We start from the raw sequence: 22,686 nt of genomic DNA, 5'->3' as shown, positions 1-22,686 counted from the left end.
GGCCCTGGTGGGGGAGGAGGCAGAGATGGTCTAGAATAAGGAGGGGGTAGGGTACTTAAGTTGAGGAGTTCATCAATGGGTTCTAAGAGAGGGGATCCCAGGACTGCAACTGTTTTTGTAATCGGAGCTGAAGGGGGCTGACACAGCATTAACCCACAACTCTTTCTTTTTTCTTTATCTTTCTATAACTCAAAGAAGACTTGAACATATGGGATTTCTGCCCATTTCTTTTGCTGTTTACAAAACAAATCCAATTGCAGTATAGTATTAAAATTCAAAGACCCATTTTCTGGCCAAATTTCTCTGTCATCTAATCTATTTTTGGCCAAGCTTCATTACAAAAAGTAATTAATTTATTTTTTGTAACCCAGATTCTCCAAATTTAGACCAATTTTTCAGGATGCATCTTAGTGGGGAGCACTCAGGTACTGATGGCTCATTTCCCCTGGTGGCAGAAAGAGAAAGATCAGCCAAAAGTAAAGGCACAAAAGGCAGCAGGCTTCCCCTTAAAGGGAGTGAGGGAGTGGGACTCAAACCCACCAAGACCTCTCCCACTGTAACCAAACCTCCACTGCCTTAGTGAAGGTGAACCGAATGCTAACTTGCAGTTAGCTAAAAGAAAAAGAGTAACGAATAAAGGAACGCACTCACCCGCCAGGGGAAGGAGACGACCCGGCCCTCCATCCTAACCTCGTGCCCTTGCTTCCTTTGGCAGCTGGAAAGGGGCTCTGCCCGGGGAACCCCCGAGTCCTCAGGAAGATCCCAAGTGCCTGCTGGAGTCAGGGATGCCTCGGTACAAACAACCACCTCCACAGCTCACCTTGGAAGCATTCTCTGGTTATTATTTTTATTTATTTATTTGGTCCTTCCATGGTTGCCAATTTGTTAGGCCTCTAAGCAGGGCCCTTATGGATAACCAGAGATGGCAGAAAGAAAACTTCAACACGAGAGGTAGGCAAACTCCCGTTTATCACATCTGCACAGGCAAAGGCCAGTCTGAAGTGACTCAGACCTGACTCCCCGGGCTGCAGTTTCACTCTTGTTTAAATACCCAAGTTACTACTGAGCATTTGCCTTGATTATGCATTAGTGCTCATCCATGGATGAACACACATAGCTGGTTCATGTGTGATTGTATGTTCAGGAAATCATGCTTGCACATACATGCATGATCAAGAAAGGGGTGGAGAACCACCCCTGGGTGGGAATTTTCCTATGTTAATTAAGCAAGTTGAAGTGAGGACAGCAAGGGGTTGCTTCTGCACAGGTACAGCTAACTGGCTGAAGCTGGTTTTCATACTTCATTGCTTCAACAGGATATTCTTGACCACCAAAAGCAGAATTTGGCCCAAAGCTAGGGTTGCATTTCATTACCTTTTGATTTATATACAATTCTTTTCTTTGTATCCTAGCAACAGGGAGAGAAACAAGTTACTTTCAGGTATTCAGTCATCCTACATCCATCACTTAGAGTTACAGCTGGGAGCCACACCTCTGAGTGGGGCATGGGGAGGGGCGCAGTGGACATGGCCTCCCCTGCCCCTATACAGAGAGGTGACAGTGGACAGGGCCTCTCCTCTCCTCTCTGCTGCCCCATACCCAGCGCACCCCCACCCCCACCCAGGTCGCAGGGCCGGGGCTCCTGGAGGATGGAGGCTTGGGTGCGGGCATCACAGCTGCAGAAGCACGCGTATTCCCGGCCATCTGAGCCACAGGAAGGGGACCAGGCACTGTGAGAAGGTGGCCGAGAAGGTGTAGAGCAGCTCCTTGTAGTCCAGCACCATGCCCAACCTCCATGGCCTCTGCACGGGGAAGAGCTCGGCTTCTGGGCGGGTGTGGACCCACACCCCGTCCTCCGGCCACGGGGGAGCGCCCCCTTCCTTTCCTCTACACGGAGTCCCTGGCCACGCCCACCAGGCAGCTCCCCACCGCCCCCACCACCAACCCTCGTCCTCCTCCCCCAGAGATTCCTCGTCCTAGTCCCTTTTGCACTGGTCATAACCATTCCCGTAGCCGGCCTCCTCATCCTCGTCCTCCTCCCCCTCCTCCTCCCCCTCTTCCTCCCCCTCCCCCTCCTCCTCCCCATCCTCCCCCTCTACCTCCCCCTCCTCTCCCTCCTCCTCCAGCAGACCCTGCCCGAGGTGGCGCCCTTGCTGCCAGCGCCCCGGGCTCGCAGGTGAACTGCTGGGGGTGGGCCCGCGGCGCAGGCTGCTGCACGACACGCGCTTCCAGTCCTGCGACAGCAGCAGGTGGCCGCTGGCCGACTGCGGGTCCAGGGTGACGCTCACAGCGGGACAGGGAGGGGCGTGTCAGCGGGGGGGCGTGGTCCCCAGCCCTGGGAGGTGCCGGCGCAGGCCTGGGGGCGGGGGCGGAGCGGGGCTGGTCGGGGCTGGCCGGGCCCTCGGGGCGCTGCTGGCTGGATGCTGGCGCCAAGGGCCAGGCGCTGAGCTGGGGAAGCCCAGGGAGGTCCGTGAGGCCAGGACAGGCGAACGGGGGGAGCAGAGCCTCGACCAGACTCCAGACAGGAGCTGCCGGGCGCGCCAGGGCTCGGGCTTGGGGAGCTCTGGGGGCGCAGGGGCAGCCGCTGTCCTCACCTGCGCCGACCCTGGGCACTCACCTGTTGTAAACTCCAGGTCCCTCAGCAGCTCCCCTGCTGGGAAAAGAAAGGATGCGGTGGACCCCGGGCCAGCAGACGTGCCGCCTTCCCTGAGCAGAGGCGGATATCCTGGAAACGCCCATCCCCAGACGCCCAGGAAAGAACCGCCAGGATCAGGAGCCAAGCCCGACCACCGGGCCGCCCCCGTTACCTTGGAACTCTCTCAGGCCTTGCTGCAGGGAGAGGAGTTTATCTGAGAATTCGCCGGTCATTTTCTTAACCACCGGAGCAATGGGCTTCCCGATCCAGACCTTCCGGGGATACCTGAGGGGACGGCAGCCCAAGAACCCACTTCCCTCCTTTTCCTCAGGACAGCTGTGAGGGGCAGGGCGGGCATGACCCCCCACTTCAGAGGGAAAGCGGGGCTTGGAGACCACGTGAACTGCCCAAAGCAGGACTCAAGCCATCAGAGCGCTTCCGTCTGCATCACGTCCCACTCTGTCCACCCCCAAGGCGCGTAGTGGCCAGGAGCTGGGCTTGGAGAACTTGCTCGGGTGCAGAGCAGGTCTCCAGGTCCCCAAGGATGCGTTCCTGCTCCCCAGGAGGGAGGGTCCCCGGATGGACCCTGGGTGAGGGTCCTCTGGAGCCCTTATCACTGCCCTGTCGATTCAAACGACCATGGAGAGGAGGGGAGGGGGCTCAGCGTGGAGGGTCAAGTGGACCATGGAGAGGAGGGGAGGGGGCTCGCTGGAGAGGAAGCTCCTCACCTGCTTAGGAAGTCCCTGGTGTCCTGAAAGGAAAGCACAAGACAAGGTAAGTCACCGGACACCTCACGTGTCCCTAGTACTGCCCTAGAGGCTGGAACACGTCCCTGGACAAGACAAATGTGGTCCCTTCACAGGAGCTGAGATTCCAATGGGGGCAGCAGATCAAAAGAACAAAAAACAAACAAAATAAGGGCAATGACTGAAGCAAACGGGGAGGGGAGAGAACGACAGCAGTGACCACTGGAGACACGTGTACTGAGTAGTGACAGAAGAGGAGGCGCGGGCTGGTAACGTGGGCAGGGGCCACGGCAGGGAAGGCAGGGCCGACGGCGGGCTCAGGAGGGAGGATTTCATTTTACGTGGAGTGGGAGGTCAGCAAGGGGCTCAGGGGCGTGCAGGCGTGTTTTACGGTATGAAGACGGCCAGCCCCAGAACCCCCTTCCTCGGTGACAGAACAGGGCTTACAGGTGCAGGCGGCCCCCCACCCAGAAGCTATACTCCTGATTCCCTGGCAACTGGGTCTGGTCATGTGACCCAGCCCGCCAATGGAAAGGGATGGAGAAGGAAGCAGCGATCGTCATGTTGGGGTCACGTTCTTTAAAACGGGAACTGCCCTCGACTTCCCCTCTGGGCCTCCTGGCTGCTCCGTGGGGGGCTGACCGGCCAGTCCTGACTGCGAGTCTGAACCCACAAGGTGGGAAGAGGGCAGAGCCACCCCAGCACGGCCCTGCACTGCCTGGTCCTCCGTGCCCCTACCCCCGGCTACTGACGGCCAGGACAGCGTTTTCAGGAACATCTGGGGGTTCTGCTGCTGAGACAGGCCTGAGCCCCCACCACAGAGATGGGCGCTGCCCACCCTGGCCCAGGAAGCAGGACAAATACACCCTGTCCCAAGGCGGCCAAGCCCTGCTTGAGCTGTCGCTGCTCCAGGAGGCTGCAGTGCCCGTCCTCTGTCCATAGAACATCACCACCTCCAGGGAGCCCTCCCAGAGGTGCCCTCGCTCTCTCCATCTGACTTCTCTGGTGGTAATTCCAGGACCACCCATCTCTGCTCCAATCCCCAGGTGCCCATCCTCTCCTGACCCTCCCAGCGCTTGGGAGAAGCCGTGGTGCAGCCCTCTGGCATCTCAAGACCTCAGAAACCTTCACTCAAGAAGCACCTGCAGGGACCCAGAGGGGCTCGTGGTGGGGTGAGGATGGTGATGAAGTCAGCACCCCCCTCCCATCTCTATGGCCCTTCTACATTTCTAAGTGTTTCCTGAGACAGGGCGTCAAGCAGCTCCTGGCAGGTACCCCATTTATGCCCACTTGATCCTTAACGGGTAGGGAGGGTCACAGGTGACACCCCCGTGTCCAGATGAGAAAACGGAGGCCTCAAGCACGTGCAGGGTGGCCCGCGGGGACCCGCTGACCTGCAGGAGCTGTGCGGGGGCTGCTGGGCCTTGTCCTCCAGCTGGAGATGACCACGGCCAGGCCGAGAGCTTGCCGGCTGCCCTGGCCTGGACCTTCCCCTGGCCCTCCACGAGCTCCTGCTTCAGCCTCGCCAGCTGCTCCAGCAGGTGCTGCTCCCGCTCCCTCAGGACCTGGTGGTCCTGCTCGAGGGCGGCCACGATGTCCTGCCTCTGCTCCTGGAGCTTCCTCTGCAGGGCAGGAAGGGGAAGGGGTGAGCCCCCCTAAGGCTGGGCCCCTCCAGGCCCCCGCGAGCAGGTGAGGCTGGCTATTCCCCGGCCTCATGAGTCGGGGAGCTTCAGGGAGCCCCTGGTCCCCTTCTCTCCTCCCAGCTGCTGTGCCATCAGGACCCGATCCCGCCCGGCTGCTCACCTCAGCACTCTGGCCACGGAAGCCCGGGCTCTCTGCTGAGCCAGCCAGAGGGCAGGACTCACGCCTGAGCCGCACAGGCTTTCCTCCCTGGGAGGCTAGCCTGCGCGTGTCCCTGCTCGGGGACCACGCCCTCCCCTGCCCCGGAGCCCCTGCCAGGTCCAGGCTGCCCTCCGCTGGTCTTCAGACCCTGCCGCTGCCACTGTGGCCTGGAGGTGGCCCTGAACTTGGCTGACCCTGCCTCACTCTCCCTATGGAGAACCTGACCCTCTGCCCAGCTGCCCCTCATCCCTCTACTGCCCCCCACACACACAGATGCCCCTAGAGGCCTGGAACCTCCAACCTCCCCACCAGCCCAGAGCAAGCACAGGGCAGGCTGCCTTGGTTCTATTACTTGAGCCCTGGGACCTGACCCTAGAGGACCCTGCACGGCGCCAGGAGCTGGGGGCCTTGGAGCCTTCCCACGCTCCCCGCCGGTTCTCAGCCCGCAGCCAGCGCCTTCCTTCTTCTCGCCACAGTCAGGGATCCCCTTCCTTAACCTGTAATTTTATCTCCCCCATTCTGAAAAGAAGAAGGAAGCAAAGCCCTCAATTCCTTCCGCCTAAGCTCTCCCTGGGAAAACAGGAGCGGAGGTGAAGTCAGATACGGAAACTTTCATCCAGGAAACCCTGCATTTGTCGGCCGAGAATAGCTCAGGCTGCAGGGCCTGCCCAAGGCGGGCCCCTCCAGCCCGGCTCGGCCCCAGAGCGCCTCCCAGACGCTGCCCCTGGCTCCCTGCTCATGCGCCCTCCGCACTGCCCTGCCAGAAGCGCCTCCCAGCCGCAGTCCCTGGCTTGTGCGTGCCTCTGTACCCGGCTCCCCGGCTTTTGCGCCTGGTCCCCCCACCACGCCCCCATCTCTGGCTCCCTGGTTCCCTGGCTCATGCGCTTCCCCCGTCCCTGGCGCCCTGGCTCCTGCACACCCCTGTCCCTGGCTCCCCGGCTCCAGCGCTCCCCTCCACCCACCCTGTCCCTGGCTCCCTGGCTCGTGCGCCAGCCCCCCATGCCCCTGGCTCCCTGGCCCGAGAGCCCTTCCCCTCAGCCGCCCCTCCACTCCATCTCCCTAACGTCACTTACCAGCGCCCCCAGGATGTCAGTGTCTCCTTTCGCCTGGAAGCCCTGAATTTTGTCCCTGTCTCTCCTGAACCACTGAGGTGGTTCAGGATTTTCTCCTGTGGAAAAACAAGCAGCGAGATGGGTGGGTGCTGTGGGCGAAGCTAGATGCTTTGGGGGACAGGGCTGATCACTGCAGGACGGGGCAGGCTCACCCTGTGCGGTGGGCGGCCTTGTCCACCAGGAGGGCCGTGTGCGGCCGGAGCTCCCGCGACTGTCCGCACAGGACGCAGAGCAGCTGGTCGTCGTCCTCACAGAAGACGTGCAGCTTCTCCCGGAGCCTGGCTCACAGCTTCGCGTCCTGCTGCTCCGGGGTGGCTTCCCCGGCCGCTGGCCGGGAGCTCTGTAACTCTCAGCTGGAAATGCAGGCTTGGCTGTTAGAAAGGAATTATGATAAACTCTGGAGCCACCAGTGTGGAAAACTAAGGACACATATGAAGCTAAAACAGGGTTACGAAAACAGCCCTGGAAAGGCTCCCACCAACCTTGGAAAAGCAAAAATGCAGAGGGGCAGCAGTGGGAGGACAGGGTCGGAAATCAGTATGTGGGGGAGCCCAAGGGGAGAATTCATCAAAGAAGAGGAGACTTGAGAAGAAGGCACCACCAAATTTCAGGACTAGGGATCACAGATGACCGTGGAGAAAGAGGTTTCAAAAGACAGATGAGAAACACGACTTAGGCATGAAGGGGAGGTGAGGACCAGAGGACAATGAGAAAGGACGACTCCTTGGAGAAAGTCAAGAGTAGAGATGAGAGAAGGGAGTAGACAGAAAATGTAGAACAGGAGCAGATGTAGCTCAGTGGCTGAGCACCTACTTCCCATGTATGAGGTACCTATTAAAAACAAAACAGACACGAAGAAATGAAAAACAACTCTCATTGGAGAGTGGATGTAGCTCAGTGATTGAGTGCCTGCTTCCTTCATCAGGAAGCAGCTGTGTGAAGCCCCTAACTTCCTGGTGACAGCATGGTCTCTTCAGCCAGCTTCAGCTATTTCTTTGCCTTTGTAGACCTCTCAGTCCCTTGACCTTGATGCATCAACAGATTCTCATGGCCAGATAGCATTTTTGAAGTCGTCTTCTCCAGCTCCCAACCTCTACCTGTAAATCTCCAGGGGAATCTTCTCCCTCAGAGACATTTGAAGAGTTTGAAGAGGGAACAAGGAACCCCCCAAAATCAAAACCATCCCCCAAAACTGCCACAAGAAGTACCACCATTTTGTCCAATTTTGACCTCAGGTAGGAAGGATTTAGTTAACCAAACACACACTTCAGTTGATAGCTCTTCCCTATCTTTGGTCCATAAATCCCTTTCTTTTTTAATTTCCTTGTTTCATTTTATCACCATCTCCAACTCCATTTTCCTCCTCTGCCCCATAGACAACCATTCTAAGGTCTTTGCTGTATTTTTATTTGTAGATGGTTTGGGAAAATAAATATTGCTGTACTGGGTGTATACCTAATTTACAAATGATCTTACATTATAACCTCATTCTATTACTTGACTTCTTACTTTTTACCAGCATTGTAAGATCAATCTATTTTTGTGTCCTATAGTCCACTGTTTCTGACATTGCACAGCACTCATAGTGGGCTGTGCCTCGATTTAATTATCCATTTCCACTAACAGGCCTTGGATGATGCCAACCTCTGCTCCCCCAAGCAATGCTGTGCTGTGCAGTGCCCCTGAGGACCTACAGGAGGAATTCCCTGGGGTATTTGTGCAGAAACAGAAACACTGGTCACAGAGGAAAGGGCAGCCGGGGTGGACCTAGAAAGAATGTGCCAGGGACATCTTACTAGTGCCCACCTGCTCCCTCCACACGACATCACCAGGGACATCTTATCAGTGCCCACTTGCTCCCCTCCACACTGGGTGTCACCAGGGACCTCTTACCAGTGTCCATCTGCTCCCCACACACAGGGCATCACAGGGACATCTTACAAGAGTTCACCTGCTCCCTCCACACTGGACATCACCAGAGACATCTTACCATGCCCACCTGCTCCCCACCACATGACATCACCAGGGACATCTTACCATGCCCACCTGCTGCCCTCCACACTGGGCATCACAGGGACATTGTACCATGCCCACCTGCTGCCCTCCACACTGGGCATCACAGGGACATCATACCATGCCCACCTGCTGCCCTCCACACTGGGCATCACAGGGATATCTTACCAGGCCCACCTGCTGCCCTCCATACTGGACATCACCAGAGACCTCTTACCAGTGCCCACCTGCTCCCTCCACACTGGACATCACAGGGACATCCTACCAGTGCCCACCTGCTCCCCCCACACGAACATCACCAGGGGCATCTTACCAGTGCCCACCTGCTCCCCCCACACTGGACATCACAGGGACATCTTACCAGTGCCCACCTGCTCCCCCCACACTGGGCATCACAGGGACATCTTACCAGTGCCCACCTGCTCCCCCCACACTGGGCATCACAGGGATATCTTACCAGTGCCCACCTGCTCCCTCCACACTGGACATCACCAGAGACCTCTTACCAGTGCCCACCTGCTCCCTCCACACTGGACATCACCAGAGACCTCTTACCAGTGCCCACATGCTCCCCTCACACTAAGCATCACAGGGACATCCTCCCAGTGCCCACCTACTCCCCCCACACTGACGTCACCAGGGGCATCTTACCAGTGCCCACCTGCTCCCTCCACAGTGGATGCCACCAGATGTCAGACTGTTAACAACTAGATGGTGTCACATAATGTTCCATTGCTATGTAATTTCCATTCCTCTAATCATGAATGGGTTTGGGCATAGATTCGGTGCTCTTTAGCCTTCTGTGTTCTCTCTCCTCTGAAGTGACTCTTCATAGCCCTTGCAAATATTTCTCATGTGTTCCTCTTGTCCTCTTACTGCTTTGTAAGTTTTCCTTTTTATATTCCAATGTTAAGTCTGTCATTGGTTTTTGGATACTCCCAAATCTCCCAAATCTGTCTTTTCTCTGTTATTTTTGTCCTTGGTTTTATCCCTGAACAGAAGTACTTGATTTAGATGCAATCAAATCCACCAATTCCCTCATGGTTTCTTTAAGATAGATTCCCCTGCACCCAGGGCACAAATCCATTGTCTAATGTTGTTTTCTGTTAGCTTTATAGTTTTGTCTTCATGCCCAAATCTGGAGTCTCCCTTCACTTACGGCTCTAGATAGGGATCCAGCTTCATTTTCCACCACCATTGTAAGCCAGTTTTCTCATCATCTTCATCTAGTCGGTTCCTTCCCTGGTGACTTATGGGCTACCTTTTCTTTTTAAATTCCATTATAAACACGGGTCTGCACTTGAGCTCTTTCTTCTCTCCATTTCAGTTTGTTCTTGCACATGCCATGCTGTTTTTAATACTATGGCTTTGAGTGACTTTTTTCATGATAGGTGAGGACATTTTATTACAAATCTAACAAGGGATTACAGAGGTTTCTGGAGTCTTTTGTTGACTCCACCCCCTTCTTTTACTTGGATTCTGGTGATACCATAGCCAGCTTTGTTTATTTTTGCTTCCCTTGGAGTTTATAAAAAACCTGCAAGCACATTACTTAGGAAATGAAATGATTCTGCATATGGTTAGCTTCAGGAAGCGTGACTCACCCAGATGCTGATTCAATACTTAGAGCAGGACGTGCCTGCCTGGCCTGTGGTTGCCCTAAGGAAGTTCTCTGCTTGTCCATCCAGCCAGGCCAGGGAAGGGCTGTGCTGGAGGCTTGGCATCCCCTCAGGTCAGCTCTCTCCAGACTGGCTGCTTCTGCTCACGTGAAGTGAGGACTGCTGGGACCTCAGCACATGATTAGCAGGTGCTGGGAGAAAAGTGCCTTGAAGTCAATCGGAAATGATTCTGTTATTTATTTTAACATATATATGTTAAACATATATTTAATAAATGTTAAACATTTAACATATATAATTAAAGCTTTTTAAAAATATCATTGATTTCCCAATATTACTCGTTAAATAAATCCTCCTACTCCTTAGCTCACGCATGATGCTTTGGGGCTGTGTTTAAACAATGGTACTTCAGCCTCAGCCTTGGCTCTGGACCCACCGTGCTTCCTGAGCTCCCCTAGTGACTGCCAGTCTGGCAACCAGCGTGTCTGTGTCCAGGAACACCTCACCCGCTGGAGCAAGAAGCTCAGGGCTCAGGAGGATGAGGAGCTGTGGGGTGCTCAGGTGGGTTGGGGTCCAGGGGTGGATGCTGGGGGTGAGTCAGGGCCCTTGCCTCACATTCTTGCACTGACCCTGGAGCAGAGAATTTGCTAATGACCCTGAGAACATGAAGGCTGCTGATCTTCATATGATTCAGATGTTAAATGAAAACCACCTGCTTGACCTGGCCTGGGGGGAGGTGGTCCTGCATTTGTGAGGTGCACCTGGTCTGGGGTCTGCAAACGTTCCCAGAAGGGGAGGGGTCCTGCGTTTGTGAGGCGCACCTGTTTCTGCACTGCCTGAGGTTTGCACAGGTGACACCTTGAGGGAAGGGGGCTCAGGAGCTGGCTTCAGTTCAGAGCATGAAGACTCTGAGAGGCTGGGGGGAGCCACTCCTCTGTGCTTTCAGGGGGAGCGTGCGACCTGCTGGGGGCAGCTGGGCTGGAAATCCTGCGGCAGGCTGGGCACCTGCAGGAATCACCCCATCTTCAGCAGCCAGGCCAGCAGGAGGACGTGCCAGCAGAGGAGCCAAGAGTCCAGGCCATATCCAGGGCCGTGGAACAGCACAACAGGCTGATTGCTGATCTGGAGAAGATGGCCAAGGACCTGGATGCTGGCCTGTTGAAGGTCTGTGCCCCCAGGCACCTCCCAGGAGCAGGCAGCCTGCCTGCGATGCCCCCAACTCCTCCCCTTTGACCCATGGTGGTTACTGTCCAAGGCCAGGACATGCTCCTGCAGCAGAGTGGGGTGCACAAGAGGCCTGCTTTCCTCTCCATTCTCAATTGGGTGCCAGGGAGGGAATGTGGAGGTTCCTGGAACCTGAAAACGGAATGGGATTTTCACTTTTCTTCTCCTAGGAGGCCAGTAATGTGCTCAACAGGTAGGGTCCTTTCTCCCTCCCCACATGTGCAGACACATGCACCTATGCTTTAGTAAGTTCAAGGGAATCTGCTGCTCAGCATTTTTATCTCCATGGAAGAGTCAATAGAATGTACTGAAGGATTTCTTTACTTCTAGGAGTGCTTGACACAAATTACTGGCCACTGATCCTGAGTTGTAGAAGAAATCCCTGGGTCACTTGTTCCGCCATCCTCAGCTGCTCTGACCAGTCCCCCCTCATCTCAGGCTCACCTCAGCCTCCTCTCTCTCCTTCCTTTGACTTGTGCAGGCCCCCCTCGTCTACCTGGTGCATGTCCACCTATCATCTCGTGGACATGTCCACCTCCCTTATCCTCACAGCCGCTGCCTGACACCTGACCCTCTAACACTTAACAATGACCACAGCCTCCTGGAACCAGGATCACGTGTGGTTCCCACTGCCGAGGTCAGGGTCCCTGATCTCCTGCACATTAGTGAGATGCCTGTTTGTCTGTAAACTGCTGGGAGCACACACCTCTCACAATCTCCTATGAAAATGGGATCTCCCAGGTACCCAGCAGGAGCTCACCAGTGGTGAGTACTTCTGAGTACTGCAGCACCCATCACTTGTGCCTCTCAGCTGGCACTTACTTTTTTTTATTTCTTCCCTCACCCTCTCCCCCACCCCCAGTTGTCTGCCTCTTTGTCCATTCACTGTGTGTTCTGTGTCCGCTTATATTCTTGTCAGCAAAACCAGAATCTGTGCCTCTTTCTGTTGCATCATCTTGCTGTGTCAGCTCTCCATGTGTTTGGTGCCACTCCTGGACAGGCTGCACTTTTTTTCATGCTAGGTGGCTCTCCTTACAGGGTGCACTCCTTGTGCATGGGGCTCCCCTATGTGGGGGACACCCCTGTGTGGCACAGCACTCCTTGTGTGTAGCAACAGTGTGCTTGGGCAGGAGGCCCTGGGTTTGAAGCTCAGACCTCCAATGTGGTAGGTGGAAGCTCTATCCATTGAGCCAAATCCGTTTCCCAGCTGGCACTTATTTATCACTGTAGGGTGGACAGACTCCAGGTGCCCACCCCCTTGCATCACCTTCTCTCCTCAAGTGTGGGAAGGACCTGTGACTTGCTTCTAGCCAAGAGCATATGTTAAAGGTGATGGCATGTCATTCCTTTGATTAGGTTACATTAAAGGGCAAAGGTGATGGCTGTCACTCTGGTGACTGTGTTGAATTATGTTAGCCTTCTTCTTGCTAGCTGACACACTCTGAGACTCTCGCTGTCTTAAAGAAGCAAGTGCCCACACGGCAAGTCCTGGGGACAGCGAGGAGCCGAGGGCAGCCTCCAGCCTACAAGAATCATAAGGAAATGTGAGCTCAGATGCAGATGCTCCAGCTGGACCTCCAGATGAGAACCCCGACAGGCCAGCCTCTTGTCTGCACCAGGGAAGGGACTCGGCTCAGTCATGCCCAGACTTTCCAGCCACATGACCATGGGACTGCAGTGTCTATTATTCTAAGCTGCTTGTTTGTGGCAAATTTTCCACCGCAATGTATAATGAATACAATGCTATATGTTATGTATGCATATTTCATATTTCTTTGGATGAGCAGGGAATGTACCCTATCTTTGGGCCCCCAAGGTCTAGGACAGTGCCCTGTTCACAGGTGGTGTCCAATGAAATGTATTAAATGGATGCATGAATCTTACTGAACTTCCACGTTTAAGGAGGGGAGTCATTCACACATAGCCAGTCAACTAATGTTTATCAAGCCCTTGCTGATATACATCAAAGCCATCCTATTCACTGAGCAACATAAAGAACACGTGGCCACAAGGAGGCAACGAACTGTGGTACAAAGAACAACAATTCAGGAAACAGTCAGGTTAAAACCCCACTTCTGACATCCATTACCAATGTGGCCTCGGGTAAGTTGCTTAACCTCTTGGAACCTCAGTGTTACCCCCTTTAAAATGGGGGGGTCATGCTACCTGAGCCCTGGACTTGATGTAAGAATTCAATGTTATTATCTATGCTTGGTGCCTGCTGCAGTGTCTAACAGATTGAGGACATTCAAATATGTTCATTCCATCTTTTTGTCTCTCCTCTCCATCAGAAGCATGTGATTCCCTAGTGTCAGGGTTGTACAAATATATGAACATAAGTATGAAATGGGCTAAGAATTGTGACCCAACAGTAAAGAATGTGCAGGTGCCTGCGGTCTTCTTCCCACAGACACTGAGGACTGTTAGCTGGAGTCTGGTGGTGGAAGGATGTGCTTGAAGGCCATGCCTGCAGGACAGACAGCTGCATCAAAACTTTCCCATGAGTAGAATAGGGCGCTTCTGAGATTTCATGTCTCTCTCCATGGAAAGGTACTGTTGTCTCAGAATGCTCTGATCACTCATGAGTGCAAGATTGGCAAGAGCTCTGAGATTCAGAGTCCCTTAAAAGGGGCAGCCCCAAACCTGCTGGCTGAAATCCTACCCTGGAGAAGATGCCTCACTCAGTTGGGTTTTTTTTTTTTTGATTGTTTGTTTGTTTTTACCCTGAGAGAGGATGCTTCACCCAGGTGTGTTTTCATTTGGAACTCTGGTCAGTTGATGACTTCCCAGCCTTGTGAGAGACCAGGTGTTGAGTTTTCCCCTCGTTTGGTGAGTGTTTTAAAAATACTCTCTCTCTCTTTCCCTTGCACTGTTTATTTGGTTTATTGCATTATATTGTGAGCAATCAATAATTCTGATTCTCTGACTGTTTATCAATGTTAGATCATCTACATATAGATTGTCAAACAAATTGCTAGTTTTTGGTGGGTGATTGTACATCTTTCCTCTATGTTCATTTTTCCTCTATGTTATCTAAATAACCCATTTCTCTTTGTTATATTGTTATTACACAAATGTGATTGCTGGATCTAAATTCTTATAAGTATTATCCATTTAGCTAAATAAAGCGCTCTTTTAGTTTGTATTCTGGGTTTCTGCCTCTTTCTTTGAAGAACAACACAGTCAGGAAACACTTATGAGATAAGAGTGTGATTGGTAAAACTGGATGGGAACTCCAAGGAGAGAAGTGAATAAGTCTGAGAAAGTCACCTCCTGGGGGTGGTGGGATTGGCCAGGTGGGAAATGCCAGGATAACCATGCAAAGGAAAGATAAGAGGAGGACTAAGCTGCTTGTGTGTAATGAGTGTGGTTAGTCTGGAAGGTTCAGGTATGGAGAAGATGAAGAGATGAGCTGAAGGTTAGACAGGTGACTCCAGGACACAGGGAGCTTCAAAGGTTTTCAGTCAGGAGTGAAGGGACAAGATGGTGATTAAGGAAACAGATATGATGGGAAGGATGGCCTGAGGGCAGAGAGCTGGGAGGTTGGAGGGAAGAAGAGAAAGAGCCTGGTGCGGACATTCAGAAGCAGCAGCCAGTGGTTACCAGGCAGGAAGTGTCAGGTCTCACATGTACATGAGATGAAGTCTATGAAGAAGATATCAGCTAGTCAGACGCCCCTGAGGTGTTGGCCAGAATTGTTGCACCCCACATGGTCAGTGCCATGCTAAGAACTCATCCAGAAGCCTCCCATTGGGAGCAGGAAGTGACTGAGGAGCTCAGAGTATCTCCCTTCACCTGAGAGAAGTCACTTCCTGTTAGGCCCACAGCCCTCTTCTGAGGTGGCCACAGGAGCAGGCCATCAGCCAGGGCAGCCTAGCCACAGGCTGGGTGGACGAGACTATGGGGTGGCCTGCCAGGTAAGAGCCCATCAAAGAGGGAAAATGATGATCCTGGAAATTCAGAATGTGGCTATAACCAGGGGTTAGGGCATCCGTCACCACATGGGAGGTCCGCAGTTCAAACCCCGGGCCTCTTTGACCCATGTGCAGCTGGCCCATGCGCAGTGCTGATGCGCGCAAGGAGTGCCCTGCCATGCAAGGGTGTCCGCTGCATAGGGGAGCCCCACGCACAAGGAGTGCACCCCATAAGGAGAGCCGCCCAGTGCGAAAGAAAGTGCAGCCTGCCTAAGAATGGTGCCGCCCACGTGGAGAGCTGACACAAGATGACGCAACAAAAGAAAAACAGATTCCCGTGCCACTGACAACAACAGAAGCGGACAAAGAAGATGCAGCAAATAGACACAGAGAACAGACAATGGGGGGGGAGGGGAGAGAAATAAACAAATAAATCTTTTTAAAAAATGTGGCTATGAGCACTGCCTCCTTAGTCAGTGGGAAGGGAAGCAGGGGGTCGGAGCTGCTCATGGCCGTGACCTGAGCAGAGCCCACCCGAGCTGCTGAGTGACCACACGGTAGTTCAGCCTCTGCAGTGTCCTTGGGTCTCCAGAGGCAGCACTGCATATACTGGGGCCAAGCCACTGAATTCATCTGCTCATCTGGGGCCAGGTACTCAAGCTCCACATGGCCAGTTCCTTCATGCATAAAACAGGGATCTACATAAGAGCACCTACTGCATCGGCTGTTGAAAGGATTAAATGGGTTAATATATAAAACATGTATTATGCACGTGACTCAATATTATCAGCATTTTTGTGAATCTCCAGTCCTTCCAATGGAACCAGGCTGTGTCCCCTAAACTGCTCTCCCCATCGTCTTCCACTAGGCCTGGCTAAATGGTGGGAAATTCCTTTTTCCTTATTTCCATGTCTGTTCTGATAATAAACTTTCCCATTATTTGAACTAACTGGAGTGGCTCTCTGTTCTTTGAAATAGAAGGAGCTGTTACAGCATAAGTTGTGGAAAAAGTCAGTTTAAATGTTTGGACGTCAGTGTTGAAAAAGGAGATTTCTCTTTGGGGTGGCCATTAAACCTGGAGTCCAGGTTGTGTGGCCAGCAGAGCAGGGGGTCCTCGAGCTGCCTTCTCTTTAAGTTACTGTGTTTCAGGGCCTGTCCACTTCCTCTGTTCCAGAGGAACACATCCAAGGATCAAGTAAACATCAAAGAAGATTGCCCAGGGAGAATCCAACAGTAGTCCTTTCACTCACTAGCCATTTAGTTCTCAGTGTAAAAAGGCTAAATGATTTTTCTGAATCCATATCACTCATGGGGCATGGGACACACCTGGGTCCTCGTTTCCAATCAAGGTAGTGCAGTCCCTTGGTGAAGACCTCTGAGTCACACAAGGATTAAAATCCTGGCTTACTAAAAGGGTTTATTGGACTTACCCCACTCAGCTAACATGGAGGTGAAGAGGGTCAACCACCACACTAGGGAGCCAAGAGTGCCTACAATTGAAAGCAGGAGAATTGCATCAATCATCCATGTGGAATCTAAGCCCCCTCTTGATATAGATGTGGAGTGGACATGACCATCCCAGAGTCCACAGGATGGAGGAATAGAGAATGGATTAGAGTGGACTTATTGATATTCTATGCATGAACTATTGTGATTAGTAATTGAAGAAAATGTGGCATTGGTGTGGAGAAAGTGGCCATGGTGGCTGCTGGGGGTAGGGAGTGGGAGGACGAGATGTGATGTGGGGGCATTTTAGGGACTTGGAGTTGTCCTGGTGGTGCTGCAGGGACAGTTACCAGACATTGTATGTCCTCCCATGGCCCAATGGGTGGACTGTGGAAGAGTGTGGGCTATGATGTGGACCATTGACCATGAGGTGCAGCAGTGCTCAGAGATGTATTCATCAAATGCAATGAATGTCTCATGATGATGGAGGTTGTTGTTATGGGGGGAGAAGTGGGATGAGGGGTATAGGGGATATATGGGGACCTCATATTTTTTTAATGTAACATTAAAAAAATAAAAAGACAAAAAAAAAGAAAAGAAAAAAAGAAAAGTCTATAGGCTAAAATGTAAACTATAATGTAAAAATTGTATAGTCTAAAATATAAACCAGAATGCAAACCAAAAAAAAAAAAAAAAAAAAAAAAACCCAACACAAAAAACCCTGGTTTATGGTCCAGCTGAGCAAATAACTAAACTCAGGTTCTCAACTTTAAAATGAGGGTGATATTTGTATTTACTTCATAGCGTTACCAAGATAAAGTGACATGAGGCATTTAATAAGCACATAAAGCATGATAACTATTAAAATGATGGTGATAGTGGTGAGATGATGCTGGTGATGCTGGTGATGATGGTGGTGATAATGATGATGGTGATGATAGTGTTGATGGTGATAATGGTGGTGATGATGGTGAAGATGGTGGTGATGGTGATAATGGTGGTGATGATGATGGTGATGATGGTGGTGATGGTGATGATGGTGGAGAAGAATTCAGCATTTTGAATCTGGATATATAAGGACCATGGAACTCCAGGGTTGTTGTCAGTCCTAAAGTCCTCCAGCAGCCTGGGGTCCTCATGCCCACTTATTTTGGACCTAATAATCATTTTTAAAACCCCAGCTAAACCCAATAAAATGAACAGAAAAATACAATCCATTTTTTGGTGGAATCCCAGTGTGGGGCTTTGGATTCCTTTTTATAATTGTAAAGGAGCTTACGTGTATCTATACTTTTGTAATATACACTTTACATGAGATCCTGAATTCTCCCTGGGAAAGCAGTCCAGCCACCTCCCACCAATCCTGGCTCCTGTACCATGTTCTTCTCTACCTGTTGACAAGTGTCAGCAGAACAACTTGTCTGGTGAATTCAGGCCTTGGCCTTGGCATGCAGGGCCCTGGCTGCTTCCCTTCCTTCCAGGGGACCCAGTGGGAAGCTGATAGGATACTTCAGTTTATGTCTGAGCAGAGTGAATGATAGTGGTCAAAGATTATTCATTAAGGATATGTCGTAGTGTTAAAAATATCAAGAAGAACTGAAAAATACAACATGCCTCCTCAACTGCTTTTATTTCACGTAGGAATTGAAATTTCACTTTGGGACTGATGTCATTTTCCAAATTCTAGGCAGAATTCTGCTCAGCAACAGCACCAGGCAGGAGGATTTCTACAAGTCCACAAGTACCCAGCTTCTTCACATCACACATGACCACAGTCACTTTTCCTGAATGCCGGCTGGCTGCCTGTCTTCCCCGAGCTCTCCACTCCAAATCCACTCATCTCTAAATCCCTCATTCTTCCCTTCTTCCATGCTGTCCCTGAGGTGTCACTCCCTGTCCAGCTCCAGAGCAGTCTCAACTCTTTGAGCTAAAGGTCACAGGTCATCCAATCCATTCCCTTGCCTCCCTCCACCCCACCCCAGTTACTCTACACACAGCAGAAATGTGCAAGGTACTACTTCTGCTCCACAGCAGAGCTACTGTGACTCACTCTTCTCTTTCCTTGGCCTCCGATGTTGACCAACATATCAGGAGGCAGATTTTTCCTGAGGAAATGTGTGTGGACCTACACAGAGGGGGTGGCAGGGTAAATTAAGTGGCCACCACCATGGGGTTATGGTTTGTGGCTGTGCCTCCCCTGCACCCCTCCCCTCAAGGTCTTTACCCTCCCTCAGAAGTGATCCCGCCTGGAGGAGGGGGCTGTAGGGTGCCAAGTGGCAGCACCCCTGGAGATGACAGGGCTCTGTTCTCCTGAGGACGATGGAGGTGACCCAGTGCCCCAGGTCAGCCCCTACCAGCCCCAACATGCTGTGCTCTCATTTCCTTCCTATTCTGTGTCTTTTGGGAGATCCTTCAAAGGTAGGGCAGGTTCTACTCTTTGCCTTTGCACATCCCTGGTGGCCGCCATTCAGCTCAGTGAATAGTGGGCACATAGGAAATGCTTTTCGAGGGTGTGAGGAATTAATCCCAGTATTCTGTGAATAATCCAAGATGAGCAGTGAGGGGCCTTGCCTAGATCACAGACGATGGTGACAGGCCAGGTCTGTTCCTTGTTCCTCTTGCTGAGAGGCCACTTCTGTAGCTCCTGGGAGGTGTGAGGGGGCCAGGAGCAGGCCGAGGTCCTGGTTTCTGGAACATTATGTTTTAACATCTAGGGACACAAAATGATGTGTCTGGGAGTTCTTCAAGATGCCTCCATCTTCAGCTGGCCGCCACCTTCTAACTGGAAGTGCCAGTTCCCACAGGAACTGCTTCCTCGAGGATGGGGCCACTGTCCACTGCTGGGCACTGCTGGGGGCATCCGTGGCTGCACTGAGGATGGGATGGGGTGTGTGAAGGGTCACGGGTGACTCTATGTCCTTGATGTGACAATGCCGTGTATCTGTGTGGCAATTGCTAGGCATATGTGGTGCATCTTTGTGGGAAAAGAGAAGAGAGATGCTCACTGCTTACCTTATTAGAGCGCTTCTGATATCCTAGGAGAGAGAGAGCAGGGATTCAGGTGTCACCACTCCCACTTTCCTTATCACTAGAAAAGACAAACACCCCCTGCTAGACCAGTGTCCTGGCTCTGGGCAAAGAGAGATCACACGATCCTTGGAAGCACCAGGTGTCAGGGGTTACTGCACGTTAGGGACAGAGGGTCCATCCCCTTCTTTTAAAGACCCAAGGGTGTGACCTGCACCTGTTGGTGAGATGTAAGGGCTCACCCTCAGGTCTCTTCTTCAGTTCAGAGTGCTGCCCTAAACCACGTTGCCTTCCTGGTGCCTTGTTGGATCCCAAAATCTCTCCCACAGTGGGGGGAAGCGAAATACACCAGGATGAATTTCGCGGCTGGTGGAGGGGACACAGAGGTTATGGAAAATAGTTTGCACTGGAAACACCGCCTGCCACTGGTTTGCACAGTACTTGACCTTTCCAAAGTGCTACTTTCACTTCCATTTCGTCACTGGAGACTCCTGTTTCAGGGATGGTGGGATGGAAGGGTAGAGGCCAGAGAGGAAAATGGCAGAGGGTTCTTGGGGAAGTATGGACTGGAATTCAGTCCTGCTGGCCCTGTGTTCCCTCTTCCCCTTGGGGTGCAGAGGTGTTTGAGTAAAGGAGAGGTGGCTTAGGAAAGGAAAAACTTCAGGAGCTGCAAGAGGGCAAAGGGAGGGACAAGTTTCCAGGCTGACTGCCAAGCACTATGTTGCCAGCCTCTCTTCTCCTCCAGCTCTGCAATCAGGGGCTGAACCGGCAGATCTCCCCAGTGCCCAGGAGGTTGAACTCCTCCTGGTGCTTCAAGATGCCCCAGTGTGCTCACACACTCCCTTTTCAGGGAGGCTCTGGGCCTAGAGGGAGGGAGGGGCAGAGAAGCTGACCACCAGGAAGACATGGAGTCTCTGACTCTCTCTTGCCCGGATGCCTTGAATCTCCTCTCTCTTTCCTCAGACTCTCAAGACACTTCTGAATTTGTTCTTGGGGAGAAGGAACATGAAATATTTAAGATGGTAATCAATTATTTGTTGGAGGCTGTCATCTCATGCCACCCTCTGTGTGACCCAGGAAAGAACCACGACCGTAGCTGACCCTGCCTGGACCTCACTCCTCCTGGACGGCGTGTGCTCTTTGGTCCTCTTCTTCCTGATCTGTCCCCCAATAATGTCCATCAAGTCTGCCCTGATAAGGGGCCATCAGAGGCCAGGACTCAGTTTCCGCTCGAGCTTTCCTTTCTTCAGGGAAGCATCCTAACTTCTGTCTTTGGTAAGTGACGTCAGGGATCTGTCCTCAGCATCTGAACCTATGATCTGCCTTATTTGAAATTATTCCAAGTTTATGCTCATGTCCTAAATGGAGTCACTCCAAGTAACAGCCCTCCCTTATAAGTGAATCAATCATCTGCATGTGATTCTGGAGTAGAGAAGAACTCAGGTAATGCCAAAGCAATCAATGAAATGCTTTATCAGCTATTAACTCTAGAAATAGAGCTAGGGACATAAACAGGTCTACACCCATTAACACCCATATATACGGAATCTCAGAAATACATGTAAACTCACAAAGTGTGAGTTAACTATTAACACATCCGCACTCTCCTAGACAACAGTTTGTCCTAAAGCACAACACAGGAGGGGGAGGGGTGGGGTAGATGGGAATCCCCTTTGCTTTCCATGTAACATTTATATGATCTAAAGGTTCTTTAAAATAAAGAAAAAAAAGGAAAAATAATAGTAAAAACCACCCAGCAATCCTACAAACAGCACACACTCACTGATATGAACCCACAGCACTTCGTAGCTGTCAGCGCTCTCCTCTCCCAAGCACTAGCGCTCACACAGCTGCCCTTGCCCTCCACAGACACGCAAACCCCAACCCAGACCCCCGCAGTCCACCCCCCTGACACGTGCGCAGACACCACACTCACATTTCCTTCATCCGGTCACTAAAGGAGCACATATTCAGGTCCTACTGTGTGTTGCGCACAAGGAGGCAACACAGAACACCCAGGAAAACCCAAAGCAGACACACAGCCCCACCCCGCTGTCCCCACCCCCGCCACCGTAGGGCCCCCGCGGCCTCCAAGCGGCGCCCGCGGTGCGCTCCGTGCTCCCGCGCCTCCCCGCACAGCGCGCACAGCTGCGCCGCGTTGTCCTCGCAGAAGTGGAGCTTCTCGCGTGCTCCGGCGCACGGCCTGCTCCTCGGGGCCCCGCGCAGGCAGCAGCCGCAGGCGCTCGAGGCGCCACCACGCCGGGAGCTGCCAGGTGGGCCGGAGGCGCCCGGGGCCGAGGGGCTCCCTGCAGTGCGGGCGGCTACGGGGGCGTCGGGGCCGCCCGCGGGCTCGCAGTAGCGGGCGAGGTAGCAGCGGCAGGAGTCGTGGCCGCAGGCGATGGTGACCGGCTCCCTGAGCGCCCTGGCAGACGGGGCAGGGGACCTCCTCGGCCAGGCTGCTCACGCAGGGGCCGCGGCCATGCGGGCGCCGGGGGGGGGGGGCCCCGATTCCAGCCGGTCCTCGGTCTGGCCCTGCACTCTCGGCTGAGGGGTGAGGGTGGAATGGGCTGAGGGGCAGGCCACGCGCTCACACTGCTGGGCCCGCGCAGGAACAGGTACACCGCACTCACGCACGTGCTCGCACACACACACTTGCACACCCGCACACACACTCTCTCACACGCGCGCGCAGGGGAGGCCTCCATGTGCATCTCTGGTGGCCGCTGTCCCCTCTTCTGCGTTCTGAAAGGAGTCACACACCTGCCAACAGTGGAGACGAGAAAGCAGAGGAGGGTGAGGACGCGTTGACCCGCATCTCAGGGCCGCCTCAGGCCCTCTGCGCCCCCACCCTTGATGGGTCACCGTTTCCTCCCATCCCCCCACAGACACAGAGGAAGGAAGTGCTGGCCTCTCGCTGCCCACGGTGGAGGGAAATCGCTCTTCTCTGGGGTGTGCAGGGGAGGAGGCCACCCCAGCCTCCTGGCAATGCCACTACCTGTCTCCAGGAATTGTTGTATCAGCCAGCCCAGAGCCACCAGCCTGAGCTGGGACCCAGAGAAGACGCTGTGCCTGGCTGTGCAGGCCCAGATGCCCCCACTGAGTTGTCCC

At 53.0% G+C, this 22,686-nt stretch overlaps 1 pseudogene; it reads right to left on the bottom strand.

Annotated features, from left to right (window-relative positions):
• Window positions 1-1,640: 1,640 nt before the first annotated feature.
• Window positions 1,641-22,289, bottom strand: LOC101445540 (tripartite motif-containing protein 26-like; annotated as a pseudogene).
• Between the last annotated feature and the right edge of the window lie 397 nt (window positions 22,290-22,686).

Source organism: Dasypus novemcinctus, chromosome 22 (assembly GCF_030445035.2).
Source record: "Dasypus novemcinctus isolate mDasNov1 chromosome 22, mDasNov1.1.hap2, whole genome shotgun sequence".
NCBI classification, from domain to species: Eukaryota; Metazoa; Chordata; class Mammalia; order Cingulata; family Dasypodidae; genus Dasypus; species Dasypus novemcinctus.
Note: the sequence above shows the minus strand (reverse complement) of the source record. Positions and strands in the feature narration are given on the sequence as shown.